The sequence below is a fragment of the Budorcas taxicolor genome, chromosome 8 (assembly GCF_023091745.1).
Source record: "Budorcas taxicolor isolate Tak-1 chromosome 8, Takin1.1, whole genome shotgun sequence".
NCBI lineage: Eukaryota > Metazoa > Chordata > Mammalia > Artiodactyla > Bovidae > Budorcas > Budorcas taxicolor.
In genome coordinates, this window is record NC_068917.1 from 78,308,940 (window position 1) to 78,324,086 (window position 15,147).

General features: G+C 38.5%; 1 protein-coding gene across 3 annotated transcripts in view; it reads left to right on the forward strand.

Annotated features, from left to right (window-relative positions):
• The first annotated feature begins 590 nt into the window (after positions 1–590).
• The window catches only part of UBAP1 (ubiquitin associated protein 1), a 66,942-nt gene continuing 52,385 nt past the window's right edge, over positions 591–15,147 (forward strand). For 2 of the 3 annotated variants that reach the window (XM_052644618.1, XM_052644620.1), the window contains exon 1: positions 591–783. The gene's annotated coding sequence lies outside the window, so the exon portion shown is untranslated. Of the gene's footprint in view, positions 784–1,080; positions 1,307–15,147 lie in introns of those variants that run through there. The other variant, XM_052644619.1, reaches the window with a different exon arrangement.

A 15,147-nucleotide genomic window follows, 5' to 3' on the forward strand; every position in this document is an offset into this window, starting at 1 on the left:
GGAAGAACTAAAGGTCCTCAACTTCGTTTAATGGCTAAAGTATTAGTTTGTAATGCTTGTTTTCTTTTTTTCTGTATTTTTTCCACTTGTCTGATTAAATTTATTCCTTGACTAAATTTTTCTACAGACAAAAGGCAGGAGGAGGACATGGGTGGAGGTCTGTTCTGAAAAGGCCTTATAGGATCCTAATCCCTTACAATTTATAAATTGGGAAAGTGAGGCCCAGAAAGGGTAGGACTTTGTACCAAGTCCATGACTCAGGATCTGAAGCCAGACATTCTGATTTCTAAGCAGGTCCCCTTGGAAAGCCTTTGTGCTTCTCTTTGAGATTCAGGGATCGCGGGCTTCCTCCTGGGAGGCTCTTCTAATCCCTACGCATTACCCTGTCGGTGACCCCCGCAGCTTTCCTCTAACCCTCCAGTCAGCCGGGTTCACTTGTTCCAGTTGCAACCCTCCAGATACCAGCAGATGTTCGCTCCTGGGGGAAATTAGCTACGTCACCATGACTCCTCCCATTGGCTCGAGGGGTGGGGCGCGACGCCACGACGTCAGACGCCCAAAGGGGAGGAGCGGTGAGGAGAAGGAGGAGGGAAGTGGGACTTCAACATGGCGGCTGTGGTACTGGGGGTGACTACGGTGACGGTCTGGCCCGGGGCGGGCAGAGTTGGAGGTGGTAGTGTTCGCTCTTCCTAGGGGCCGTCAGGAGCTCAGCAGGGACCGAGCCAGGGAGGCCGGTCGGCGGCAGCACCTTTCGGCTTCTGGCACGGCGGCTGCAGCATTCAGGTGAGGGGGCCTCTCGCTGGGGGAGGGAGGAGAGGGGCGGAGTTGGGAGTGGGAGCCGGTACCGGGAGACGGATGGGGGAGGGACAAGGAGGAAGCTGGAGACGGAGTGGAAGGAAGGAGCTGCAGCTCAGGGGGTGTGAGGGCCAAGGGGCCAGAGATGGGTGACTTGGGAAGGATTCTGGGAGAAGGGACGGGGTGAGGGGACCAGCATTGAAGGGGCGGAGGGCAGATGGGATGCGGAAAAATAAGTGAGTTCGGATTAAGGGGACTAATGTTCTGCTGGAAAATAGGCGCAGTACGTAGCTGTCTGGAACGAGAGCTCGGTGGGAAATAGAGGATGTCGGGGAGAGAGAGGGACCTAGGTTTTAGTAAAGGTGAGTGATGGGGAGTTGAGAGTGAGCTGCGGACCTGAGATACAGATTTAGTTTTCTCTGAGGCGATGAGATTAGGGGGAAAGGGAGGAGACCAGACTCGGGGCGAGTGATCTTTGGAGATATATTCGACATTGCCTGGTCTTCTCCAGGTATGTTAGTCTTGCCGCTTTTGTTTGTTGGGTAGAGACTTATCTGTCCAGTCCACCTGGACTTCAGAAACAGTTCCTAATCTTTCTTGTGAAACATGAAGTTACAGTTCATTTATTTGATCTCTAATAGTGATCTCTGACCTTTGTGTTGTCTTCACATGTTTAAAGTGTGGCTGGCCATAAAAATACATTTTATATTAAAGTGAGATAAAATTTTAAGAGTTTTTAGATCCATGGAGTGTTGCAAAACCAGATTTGGTAGTTTAGTTATCTGTTAAGTAGCTTTTGTTCTAACTCCACTTAATAGGGCTTCTTTCCTCAGTTCTAATTATTAGTATTTTAGAATGGTGGGTAGTGGGTAGATTTGATGGATTTTTCTCTTTAGAATTTTTCCCTATTTGATGATAAGAAGAACGGCACTTAGTCTTTAGTGATAGCCAGTTCGTTCTTGTAAGTGTCCCAAACTGAAAGTTAAACTGAAAGTTTCTGTATTATTTTGTAGCAAAGAATGTAAAATGTCCGAGGTCTAAAATAATTCCTTTGTCTACATTAATCTACTTTATAAAGTAGGATTTTTTTGGTGTGTTTTTATAGTAGGTTTTTATAAATTAGAGTTTTGTTTCTAATCCATCCTATTCATTTTGTGACTTATTTATTCAGTGTTTATTACTGCCTACTTTGTGTTGCATTAATAAGTCATTATAATTATGGAAATGGGAAAATTAATGTTTCTCTAGTTAGACTCTATCACTGTACAGCTTCATTGGAAGAAACAATGTTTTTTTGGAAATGAAGACTATGGAAGAAAATTATGTAAATATAAGAACTTCCTGAATTTTTCCGTTGTGTAGTATTTGACTCAGTATTTCATCGTGACATACTTTTTTTTTCATCATGACATATTTTTTGTATATCTGAAAGCTTTTCTTTTTCTTTTGAAGAAGGCAGTATCCTGATATGATTGTATTACGTCTGTAATGAGTTCTCATTAGTAGTTGTTCCCATTTCTTAGGTTGGCAAATATCTCTTTATCTTGTGCTACTACTTTTCTTTGATATCTCGACTATGGTAAGGTATTTAAAATGAGGATTCCTGAAGTTTAATTCAAATTTCTCTGAATTTTTTCACCATTATAAATGTATCTTCATTACTGTAGAGTGTAGTTGTCAGTATTATACATTTTTCCTGTTATTTAATTATATTGTTGAATGGTTTGAGGTTTTTTTCCATATGTAGATTATTTTAAGCATAACCATATTTTCCACAGACTAACCAAAACCAAAAACAAGCTACTATCTGGTCATCATTACAGGTAATTTTCTTCAGATAGCCTTTCTCAAGAAATGCAAAGGTTAGCGTGCAGTACTGTAAGTATTAGGGCTTCCCTGGTGGCCCATTGGTCAGGAACCTGCCTGCCAGTGCAGGAGGCTCGGGTTTGATCCCTGGGTGGGTAGATTCCCTGGAGAAGAAAATGGCAACCCACTGCAGTTTTCTTGCCTGGGAAATCCCGTGGACAGAGGAACCTAAAGAGCTGCAGTCCAGGAGGTTGCAAAAGGATCGGACACAGCTTAGTGACTAAACAACCACCTCCACCATTAAGTATTAAATAAGCTTCTTAGAATCAAGAAAACCTTGAATTGAAGCTTAAAATCAATTGGATTTAGTTTCCCACATAGCATGAGAATCCTTACTTCTGTGTCATGAAGATAACTGAAAATCTGTCCTCTTTTCCAGAATCTAATTTCTAATAGGAAAAGAGCCTTTCAGTTAGAGAAAGATGTAATCAGGGTGTTGCTTTTCTTAGCACACAGTGTCTTGTAGTATTTGAAAATAATTTGAATGTAAGAATATTATTTTCCTATGAATTGAGAGTTAACATTTCAGATTTTAAAAATTTTAGGTGAGAGCTAGATTTACAAAGGGATAGGTGCTAACACTGGGTCTATATTAATGAGCTTAGGCATCGTTAAACACTTTACATCATCTCACTTTTATTCATATGATTTGTTTGGATAGGCAAAGATAGGCTTGCTTTTTAGGTATTGAGGAAACTGAGGATCAGAAAAGTAACTTAAACTAAGGTACTGCTCTAAATTCGTCCAGTTTCAGTGCTCTTACTCTATCTGTTAGCTCAGACAGTAAAGCGTCTGCCTGCAATGTGGGAGACCTGGGTTCAATCCCTGGGTCGGGAAGATCCCCTGGAGAAGGAAATGCCAATCCACTCCAGTACTCTTGCCTGGAAAATTCCATGGATGGAGGAGCCTGGTAGGCTTCAGTTCATGGGATCGCAGAGTTGGACACTACTGAGCAACTTCAGTGAACTTCACTGACTCTGTCATAGTTACATCATTTTGCCCCTCTTACATGGTCACAGGGCCACTCCAATCCCTATGAAGTAAATTTAAACTATAAGCATGAGTTTTAAAAGTAATGTCATTTTAAACTGCTTGTTCTAATTGAAATAGCGTAGCTGGAATGACAAATAGTTCATTACAGTTTAAGTCACTTAAGATGTCATCAGTTCTAGGAGGAAATAAATACCTGAATGTTTTGTACTTAACAAAATGAACTGTGTAAATTGGATAAAGGACTAAAAGTTTTTATAATTGTAATTGCTGAGTCAAGTTAGACCTGGTTCATCAAGGGCCAAAATTTGTATTTGGCAGTAATCCACTTGTGTTCTCAGAATTTTGGATTGGTCATTGTCAGTTGCTTAATGCTTACTAAACACTTCCAGTGTTTGACTCACTGAGTTGGTATATGGTATTTGTGAATCTTGTGGTTTACTGAGTTAAGAGCCAGCAGTGTGTGTTTTGGTTGCTTCACTTCCTCCCCAGTACTTGATATTGTCAGACTTTTAAATTTTTTTCTTATCTTTTGGGTTTGAAAGAGTATCTACTATGTTTTATTAGCATTTCCTGAAGTTGAGCATCTATTTTGTATGTTCATTAGCCATTTGTACCTTTGTGATATGTATGTTCAAGTTCTCTGCCTATTTTTGAGTCGTCTTTTTTTCTGATTGATTTTTGAGAGTTTAATACATTTTTATGTATTTTGTATATTAATTATTTGTTAATTTATGGTTTGCAAATATTCTCTCCCAGTTTTTAACTTGTCTTACCATCTCTTCATAGTCTTTTGATGAGAAAAGTTCATGATTTTAATGAACTGAATGAACTTTTCAGACTTTTATGCTTTTTGTATCATGTTTAGGAAATCCTCTTCTGCTGGGCATGTTATTTTAATAAGTACTAAAGTTTATGTGTCATGTGGCATCTAATCTGACATTTAATACCAATATTTGCTTGATGAGAAAGGCCAGCTTCTCAGGAGTTGTGCTCGTATTGTATTTGGAGTTTTAAGAACCAGAGGGTTTTTTAAAAATTATTTTTTATTTAAAAAATATTTATTTATTTGGCTGTGTGTGTGGCATGGAGGATATTAGTTCTCTGATTAGGGATTGAAACCATGCCTCATCCAGTGGAAGCTTGGTATACTAACTGCTGGACCGAAAGGGAAATCCCGGGCCAGGGGGTTTTAAAAGGATTTTAAAAGCACAACCTGAATTGTACACACAGGTTATATATATTTCCCCAAGCTGGGAAACTTAACAGGTTTGTGAATGACGTGTACATTTTATTGGGATTCCTAGGTGGCGCTTGTGGTAAAGAACCTGCCTGCCAATGCAGTAGATGTAAGAGAGTCGGGTTTAGTTCCTGGGTTGGGGAGATCCCTTGGAGTAGAGCATAGCAAACCACTCCAGTATTCTTGCCTGAAGAATCCCCATGGACAGAGGAGCCTGTCAGGCTACAGTCCAGTCCGTAGGGTCGCAAAGAGTCGTACACGACTGAAGCAACTTAGTGAACACATATGTTTTACTAAATGTTAACCATGTGGTTTGACAGTGAGAGTTTTTTCTTGTGTGAACAATTCATAATGAGTCACTTATTCTGAGCAGTAGGATTTCTACTAAAATATGTTCATAAAGATTTTTTGATGTCTAGTCTGTCTAGTGTTGGGTTTTATCAAGAATAATTGTGAATTGTCAAAGGGCTGATTCGGAAACATTTTGGAAGAGTATTTTGTCTTTATTTTCAAGTAATATAGTATTATATAATTAGGTGGAATGTAATTACACGATTAAATAAAAAGAAATATGTCCATTTTCACAGTTAATGAGTTGTTTATATGGGGGGTATTTTTTGGGGAGGTGGGATTAGTATCATATGTTTATGGTATTTAAATTTTGTTAGATACTTTTAAAAGAATGAAATAACTCTTCTTAGTACTGGAGAAACTATTTAAAGTTATGATTTATGATGGGAAGTTCCCTGGTGGTCCAGTGGTTACAACTCTGTGCTTTCACTGCTGAGGGCTCAGATTCAATCCCTGTCAGGAAACTAAGATCTTGCAGGCCGTGCCGCGTGACCAGAAAAAAGTTATGATGAAAATTGCAAATCAGGTAGAAAATATGTGATGGAGGATATAGTTGTTCTATTTTGTTTTTTAAACTCTGCCCAGTTCTTTAGGCTGTGTCTCCTATCCACATTAAACTCTTACCTGTTAGGTTATTTTTATTAAAATCTTGAGGGATTTGAATTTCTCTTTTGTGTATTAAAACCTCTTAAAAACTCTTTTTCTTTTCATAAGAAGGAACTGTTCTTCTAGGGAGTTGGATGTCCTGATCCTGGCAAAGATCACGTTGAAATATAAAACATCCACCAGGCTTTAATTATACTGCAAATACTGTATAGTGTTATACAGTACACCTTTGATATTTGTAAAAGCTATTTTCCTAGATTTTTGAGAGTCCTTGCATAAATACCATACTTTAGAATGTCCCTCATAGTTTATAGAAAAGTATAATACAAAATTTTTAGTTACCCTCAGGTTTGATGGGTAAATAGATAAGAAAAACAAACTTAAAGATCGTGATGCTAAATTCCATCTTTGGCTACCTTTAATTCTCAGTCTCTTACTGTTTGTTGGGATAGGCTTGATGGCCTATCCCTAACCTTTATTAACCTTTATTAATAAATTAACCTTTATTAATCCTTTGGAAACTCAAGGTCAGACTGGCTTTGCTTGTTTTGTGCTGCATCTCATCATCATGGTCTTAGTCCCAGGCAGAGTTCATATCCTCTTTGTCATTTCTTCCTTCATTTGGTAAGAATGAGATCTTCCTAATCCTAATACCTTCCTGTAGTTGGGAGTGTTAACATTTCCTTTTAGGGTTCATTGGGGAAGGATATGGGCAGTAGCTTCCTTTTTTCCTCCTTCTGGTAGATTATACCTTATTCCACGCCATGTATGATAAATGATTCCTTTCTGTGGGCGGAATTCAAAGTCCAATGTTGGATTACAAATTATTATGTGAAGTGGATTTTAGAGCTTCCCTGATAGCTCAGTTGGTAAAGAATACGCCTGCCATGTAGGAGACCGCTGTTCGATTCCTGGTTTGGGAAGATCCATTGGAAAAGGGAAAGACTAAACACTCCAATATTCTGGCCTGGAGAATTCCATGGACTATATAGTCCATGGGGTGGCAAAGAATGGGACATGACTGAGTGACTTTCACTTTCACTTCACTTTCATGTGGAGTGGGTTTTAGGGGTAGCTAGTGAAATCTCAAAGAATTCCGTCAAAGGTTATTCTATTTCCAAGTGATAATAACAATAGTAAACCAACTTGTTCTGAAATACTTCAAAATCACTGAAGGTCTTGAATTGTTTATTGATTGTTTATTGTTACTCATTCATTCAAATGTCCCATCCATTTTCTAAAACAGGAAATTCCACCTAGTTCTTATAATTTAATAGGAAATCTAACTTTATCCTTGTAGTAGGTAGTTTTTATAATAATATTTCACTTACCTGGCTTATTCAGAGATCTCAGCATTTTATATAAGCAGAATTTAAAGATAATGGAACATTTCTTCTTTGAAAGCCCATATTAAAATTATTGGAAGATTATTAAATGAGTCTTTTATAAATGTGATTATATAATGCAGCCAGTAATAATGTATGACATACTCTATAATAATATAGGTCTTACTCCAAATGTCTCTAGGAAGCTATACATTTTGAGTTGTGTTTTTAAAAAAGATGATTTTGGTCTGTATGTATTGCTGACAGAATTCAGTGAAAGAGTACATGTTACGGTAACAGGCTTATTTTATTTAGTGGGTAAGAAAATTATATTTAGGCAGAATTCTAGTTTGAAATGTTCTTGATCGGTCCAATATGATAGCCACATAGATAGTGGATATATAAAACATTTTTATCATTGTGAAAAGTTCTTTTAAATTGTTCTCAATCCTTGTTAAATTTTATTGTTCATGTAGATCACTTGGAGATTGTGGTAAAATGTAGATTCTGATTCAGTAGTTCTGGGTAGGTTTATGATTGTGCATTTTTAAAAAAATTCTCAGGTTATGTTGATGGCCCAAGGATCATACTTTGAATAGTAAACTTTTGAATTTACTATAATGTGAGGTTGATTTGGGACTTTTTATGAAATTTTTAAAATTTTTAATTTATTATAAGCTTTTTAATTAGTGTCTTTTGCCTGGAGAGATTATATTGCAATGGTCAGAACTGTAGAGTGAGTTTAAAGGTCTAAAGTTGTAGTTCCAGGTTTCCTTTTTAAAAACTAACCATCTCTTTCAGACTTGAACTTTTTAGTTTGTGAAACGAGAATAGGAATACTTGTTTATATCTCATAGAATGTAAGTTTTGCATAAGATGATGTATGTGATGGTATTTTCAAAACTAAGTAAGACTTCAACATATAGTTTTGAAAATTATGTAAAGTTTCTAACATGTGCTTCAATAGAAGCATAATACCTTTTCACTGTCAGCTAATATCCTTATTCTCTAAAGGTAATATACTACATTTTATCCAGTGATTCTCAGTAAGTTTAATTTTCTTTTATGTTTAATGTCTGTCTTTTTGGATTTTTCTTTTAATAGTCTATCTGTTTGTTTAATTTTTGGCTGTGCTGGGTCTTTGTTGTTGTGCGTGGACTTTTCTCTGGTTGTGGCTAGTGGGGGCTGCTCCTTAATTGTGGTGTGAGGGCCTTTTGTTGCAGTGACTTCTCCTGTTGTAGAGCACGGGCTTCAGTAGTTGTGGCACATGGGCTTAGTTGCATCATGGCATATGGAATTTTCCCAGACCAGGGATTGAACCCGTGTCCCCTGCATTGGCAGGCGGTTCCCAACGTGGACCACCAGAGAACGTCCCCCATTAGAATTAATTTCAATGAGATGTTTTGTCCTGTTATAGCTGCCACTGAGAGAAGTGTGTGTGTTTGTGTGTGTGTGTGTGTTCAGTCGCTAAGTCATATCTGACTCTTTGTGACCTCATGGACTGTAGCACACCAGGCCTCCCTGTCCTTCACCATTTCCTTAAGTTTGACCAAGTTCATGTCCATTGTATCAGTGATGCCATCCAGCCACCTCATCCTCTGGCATCCTCTTCTCCTGCCCTCAATCTTTCCCAGCATCAGGGACTTTTCCAGTGAGTCGGCTCTTTTTATCAGGTGGCCAAGTATTGGAGCTTCAGCTTCAGCATCAGTTGTTCCATCTCTCACGTCTGTATATGACTACTGGAAGAACCATAGCTTTGATTATATGAAACTTTGTGGGCAGAGTACTTAGAGAAGTATCAGGCAGTAATAGTAGGTACACCTTAAACAGATGTTGAATGAATGAGACAGATAAGTCAGAAATTAATTGCCTTTTGTTGTGACCAGGCAGGGATATTTTTTTAAATCAACAGAAGTTGATTGGGAACCAGCTTTAAGCGGGTAACAAAGGGTCGGGAAGATTCCCTGGAGAAGGAAATGATTCCCCACTCCAGTTTTTGCCTGGAGAATCCCAAGAACAGAGGAGCATGGCAGGCTACAGTCCATGAGGTTGCGAAAAGTCAGACATGACTAACACACACACTCACAAAAGTAATTATATAGCTAGTTTTTCCATTGAGGGGAAAAAATGAAAGCCAAATAACATACCTCTTCACTTTAGAATTCTGTTTGCATATTCCTGTGTTTTCTTACTGTGCTCTTTTGACTCATTTTAGTTAATTGTGTACAATTTCTTGTGGGTTTCCTTTTAACAAGATTTAACAACATTTTTGCTGTCTGATTTATTTTCAGAAATATTTTAGAGTTAAATTATAGTCCTTTTACACTAGAATGTTATATAACTTTTTAAAAAGACGACATTTTTCTTCATAAATACACTACTGTTAACCATGCCCAACCATCTATGGTAAACAATGTTTCTTTCTGTTTTTTTTCCTTTGGCCAGGCCACACAGCTTGTGGGGTCTTAGTTCCCTGACCAGGGATTGAATCTGGGCCATGGCAGTAAAAGTGCTGAGTCCCAACCACTGGACCCCCAGGGAACTCCCAACAATAATTTCATATTATCATATTATGCCAGTACTTACTCACATTTCCTCACTTGTCGCCTAAATGTCTTTTATGAGTTCACAGTGCAATTCTGACACTACCTAGAATTAGGTTAATGGGCTTCCCCGGTTGCACAGTGGTAGAGAATCCCCCTGCTAATGCAGGAGATGTGGGTTTGATCCCTGGGTTGGGAAGGTCCCTTGGTGGAGGTAATGGCAACCTGCTCTAGTATTCTTGCCAGAAAGTCCCATGGACAGAGGAGCCTGGCAGGCTACAGTCCAGAGGGTTGCAGAGTCGGACATGACTAAGGGACTAAGCACGCACACATGCACACGGGTTAAAGGCATAGTCATTCAGAAGACTGACCAGATATCAGCCACAAGCTCAGGGGTTCCCAGAACATCTTGAAACAACTGGCTACAAATTTAGAGGTTCCCACACAGCCCTCAGGTTAGATAATTTGCTACAATGCCTTACAGAACTCAGAAAAGTGCTATATTTATGATTACAGACTTGTTATAGCAAAAAGTATACAAATCAGAGCTAGTCAGAAGATGCCACAGGGTGAAACCTGGGAAGGTCAGAAACATGAAAATACTCTCCTGGTGGAAGCAGGATGTGTCACCCTCTTGACTCATCATTGTGTCACCAGATCCACAGAATATTGTTAACCAGGGAAGCTCAGCAGAGTGTGTGTCCAGATTTCATTTTATTGACTTATTACATAGGCATGATTCATTGGCCACAAGGTTGAATTTGATCTCCAGCCCTCCTCTTCCCCTCCCTCAAGGCTGAACATGTTACATGGCTTAAAATCTTTACCTTCTAATCACATGATTTGTCTTTCTGGTATGGTCATCCTCTGTCCTAAGTCATCTTGTTAACATAAACATCCAAGTATGGTCTAGGGGCCCACCAAGAAAAACAAAGATTTTTGTATCACTTGGGAAATTCCAAGGATTTAGAGGATACCTCTAAGAAAAAGGGGCTTCCCTTGTGGTTCAGCTGGTAAAGAATCCACCTGCAATGCTGGAGACTTGGGTTCGATCCCTGCATTGGGAGGATACCCTGGAGAAAGGAAAGGCTACCCACTCCAGTGTTCTGGCCTGGAGAATTCCATGGACTATACAGTCCACGGGGTCGTCGAGAGTTGGACACTACTGAGTGACTTTCACTTTCACTTCCCAGAACCAGAGACAAAGGCTAACCAAATTCTTTATTGTACAAAATGGTTTGTTCAGTTCTAGGTCCAATAAAACCACTTTAAAAATATCTTAGGTTTCCTTTTCATTTTTTCAGTATTATGGGAATTTAAAAGTGTACCAGAGAGTAAGGAGAAAGTGTAATGAACTCCCATGTGCCCATTGCCCAGCTTGCACAAAGATCACCATTTGATCTTTTTCAAGTCTTTTCTCCTCCCTTTTTTGGGGATTGGGAAGTGCCTGAAATATTTTAAAGCAAATCTCAAACTTTCCTATAAATACATTATAATGTGTTTCTAACTGATAAAACAGATAACTGTCTTTAAAAAATATAATTATCATGCTATTATCTAACAATTGTTAGTAATTCCTTAATATAATGTAATAACCATCCTATATGAAAATTTCTCTTATTGTCTTAGAACTGTCACTTTACAGATAGTTTGTTCCATTCACAACTCAGGTCAGGTCCATACTTATCACTTATTTGGTTTTCAGGTCTGTTAACTTTCTTCTGTGATATGGTAATTATCACCTTTTCATTGGAGAAACCAGGCCATTTGTCCTGAAGGTATTCCAAATTGAGGATTTGTCTGTGTGTTCTTGTGTTGTCTTTTTTGCTTGCTCCTCTCATTCTTGTAAAGAAAGGGTTCGAAGCTTGATTTAATTCATGTTTTTGTTGTTTGGTTGGGGGTAGCAGCCATCATAGAATTGGTGCTGTGTCCTTTTTTTTTTACATCCCATCAGGAGGTATGTAATGAATGGTTGTCCCACTTTCTGTGATTCTAGTTATGTTCAGATGGTGTCAGCCCCATCCTTCTATTATAAAGCTCCCTGTTGATCTTTACCTAATAATTTAACATCCATTGATGATACTTACTTGAATCAATTATATAATTAGAAGTTATGAACTTGTATCATCACACTGTTTTTTTCACATTTATGTTTATGAGATCCCATTCTTCTATGAAGAAGAGCTTTCCCTCATCAGCAGGGTTACCCTGAAGTGTAGTTCCTACTGGAAAGGAATGAGGAATGCTTAATCTTTTCTTTTAATTACCAGTTTCAAAGTTGGTATAATAGCTATCTCTTAATAGTAGTAGGTTATTTGTGGTTTGTTTTTTTTCTGATAGTTTTCTATGGACCTTTGAATATCATCATAGACTTGTGGCTTTATAATGTGTGTTTAAAACAACTATAGTCATTATTTTTGATGCACAAGTTTTTAAAAATGGGTAGCCTTTTGATATAACCTGTAAATCTTTGGAAATTTTCTTATTTTCATGTACAACAAATGGCCCAGGTTTATCTTATAAGTTCTTTATCCATATCTGAAAGCAACCATTTCTCAGTGCAGACATACAGATAGCCATCAGGCACATGAAAAGATGCTCAACATTACTAATCATCAGGGAAATGCAAATCAAAACCAAAGTGAAATATTACCTCACACCTCTCAGAATGGCTATTATCAAAAAGTCAACAAATAACAAGTGTTGGCAACTATGTGGAGAAAATGGAACCCTCATGCACTGTTGGTAGGACTATAAATTGTTGCAGCCACTATGGAAAACAGTGTAGAGATTCCCCCCAAAATTAAAAATTGACCTACCATCAGTTCAATTGCTCAGTTGTGTCTGACTCTTTGCGACTCCATGAATCGCAGCACGCCAGGCCTCCCTGTCCATCCCCAACTCCCGGAGTTCACTCAGACTCATGGCCATCGAGTAGGTGATGCCATCCAGCCATCTCATTCTCTGTCGCCCCTTCTCCTCCTGCCCCCAATCCCTCCCAGAATCAGAGTCTTTTCCAATGAGTCAACTCTTCGCATGAGGTGGCCAAAGTACTGGAGTTTCAGCTTTAGCATCATTCCATCCAAAGAACACCCAGGACTGATCTCCTTTAAAATGAACTGGTTGGATCTCCTTGCAGACCAAGGGACTCTCAAGAGTCTTCTCCAACACCACAGTTCAAAAGCATCAATTCTTCTGTGCTCAGTTTTCTTTGGATGCCCAACTCTCACATCCACACATAACTACTGGAAAAACCATAGCCTTGACAAGACGGACCTTTGTTGGCAAAGTAATGTCTCTGCTTTTTAATATGCTGTCTAGGTTGGTCATAATTTTCTTTCCAAGGAGTAAGCGTCTTTTAATTTCATGGCTGCAGTCACCATCTGCAGTGATTTTGGAGCCCCCCAAAATAAAATCAGCCACTGTTTCCACGGTTTCTCCATCTATTTGCTGTGAAGTGACGGGACCGGATACCATGATCTTAGTTTTCTGAATGTTGAGCTTTAAGCCAGCTTTTTCATTCTCCTCTTTCACTTTCATCTAGAGGCTCTTTTGTTCTTCTTCACTTTCTGCCTCAAGGGTGGTGTCAACTTCATATCTGAGGTTATTGATATTTCTCCCAGTAATCTTGATTCCAGCTTGTGTTTCTTCCAGCCCAGTGTTTCTCATGATGTGCTCTGCATATAAGTTAAATAAGCAGGGTGACAATATATAGCCTTGATGTATTCCTTTTCCTATTTGGAACCAGTCTGTTGTTCCATGTCCAGTTCTAACTGTTGCTTCCTGACCTTCATACAGATTTCTCAAGAGGCAGGTCAAGTGGTCTGGTAGTCCCATCTCTTTCAGAATTTTCCGCAGTTTATTGTGATCCATACAGTCAAAGGCTTTGGCCTAGTCAATAAAGCAGAAATAGATGTTTTTCTGGAACTCTCTTGCTTTTTCCATGATCCAGCAGATGTTGGCAATTTGATCTCTGGTTCCTCTGCCTTTTCTAAAACCAGCTTGAACATCTGGATGTTCACAGTTCACATATTGCTGAAGCCTGGCTTGGAGAATTTTGAGCATTATTTTACCAGCGTGTGAGATGAGTGCAATTGTGCAGTAGTTTGAGCGTCCTTTGGCATTGCCTTTCTTTGGGATTGGAATGAAAACTGACCTTTTCTAGTCCTGTGGCCACTGTTGAGTTTTCTGTGCTGATAAACATTTAAAATTATATTTCATGCATTTGAGAGTTATTCTCTTAGCAGTGTCTTTTGAGAAGTTTTCAATTTTAATGGTGTATTTTTTCATTTATGATTCGTGCTGTGGTGGTATATCGAAGATGTTACCTAATCACAGGTTGGAAAGATTTTCTATGTTCTCTTCTAGACGTGTGGTTTCAGATTTTACAAAGTCTGTGATCCATTTTTAGTTAATTTTTTAATATGTGGTATGAGGTATGAATGGAAGGTTTTTTTTTTTTTTTTTTTTTAACAATATAGGTATCTCTTTGTTCCAGCACCTTTTGTTGAAAAGATTACCGTTTCTCTATTGAATTGCTCTTACACCTTAAAAATATTTCATCTGTGTGTATGAGGATCTGATTTTTGATTCTGTTCTGTTCTTTTGATCTACTTATCTGTCTGTATGCCATCATACTATCTTGATAATTGTAGCTGTATAATTCTGAAATCAGGAAGTTTCCCAGTGTTGTTTTGGGTGTTCAGGCCTTTCACATTTTTCTGTGAATTTTAGCATTAGCTTGTTAGACTATCTACAGAAAACATGTTAGTGTTTTGTTTGCCATTGTATTGAATCTACAGATCAATTTGGGGAGAGTCAGTGCCCTAAAGATACTGAGTTAGAACCTGTGAACATGATATATCTGTCTCTCCATTTATTTAGGTCTTTGCTGTAGATTGAAAATTTGTGTACGCCGATATTTGTATGTTGAAACCTAAACCTCAATGTGATGATATTTGGAGATTGGGTTTTTGGAAGATAATTAGGTTATGAGGAGGAACGCTTAGGAATGGGATTAGTACCCTTATAAAAGAGGTCCCTTACCCCCTTCCGTGGCCATGTAAGGTTATAGCAAAAAAACAGCTATCAACAAACCAGGAAGCAGTCTGTAACCAGACACCGAATCTGCTTTTGGCTAGATCTTGAACTTCCAAAGCTTTGAGAACTGTGAAAAATGCATTCCTGTTTTTTTAAGCCACCCAGTCTAAAGTATTTTCTTACAGGAACTTGAACAGACTGAGGTAGTCTTAAGTTTCTCTCAGCAGTGCTTTATAGTTTTCAGTGTTCAGGTCTTCACATTTTTTTGGTCAGATATATTCCACAGTATTTCATAACTTTGAGTGCTCTTGTACATGGTTGTCTGAGGAGGCCTTACAAATAGCTGAGAAAAGAAGAGAAGCTAAAGGCAAAGGAGAAAAGGAAAGATACA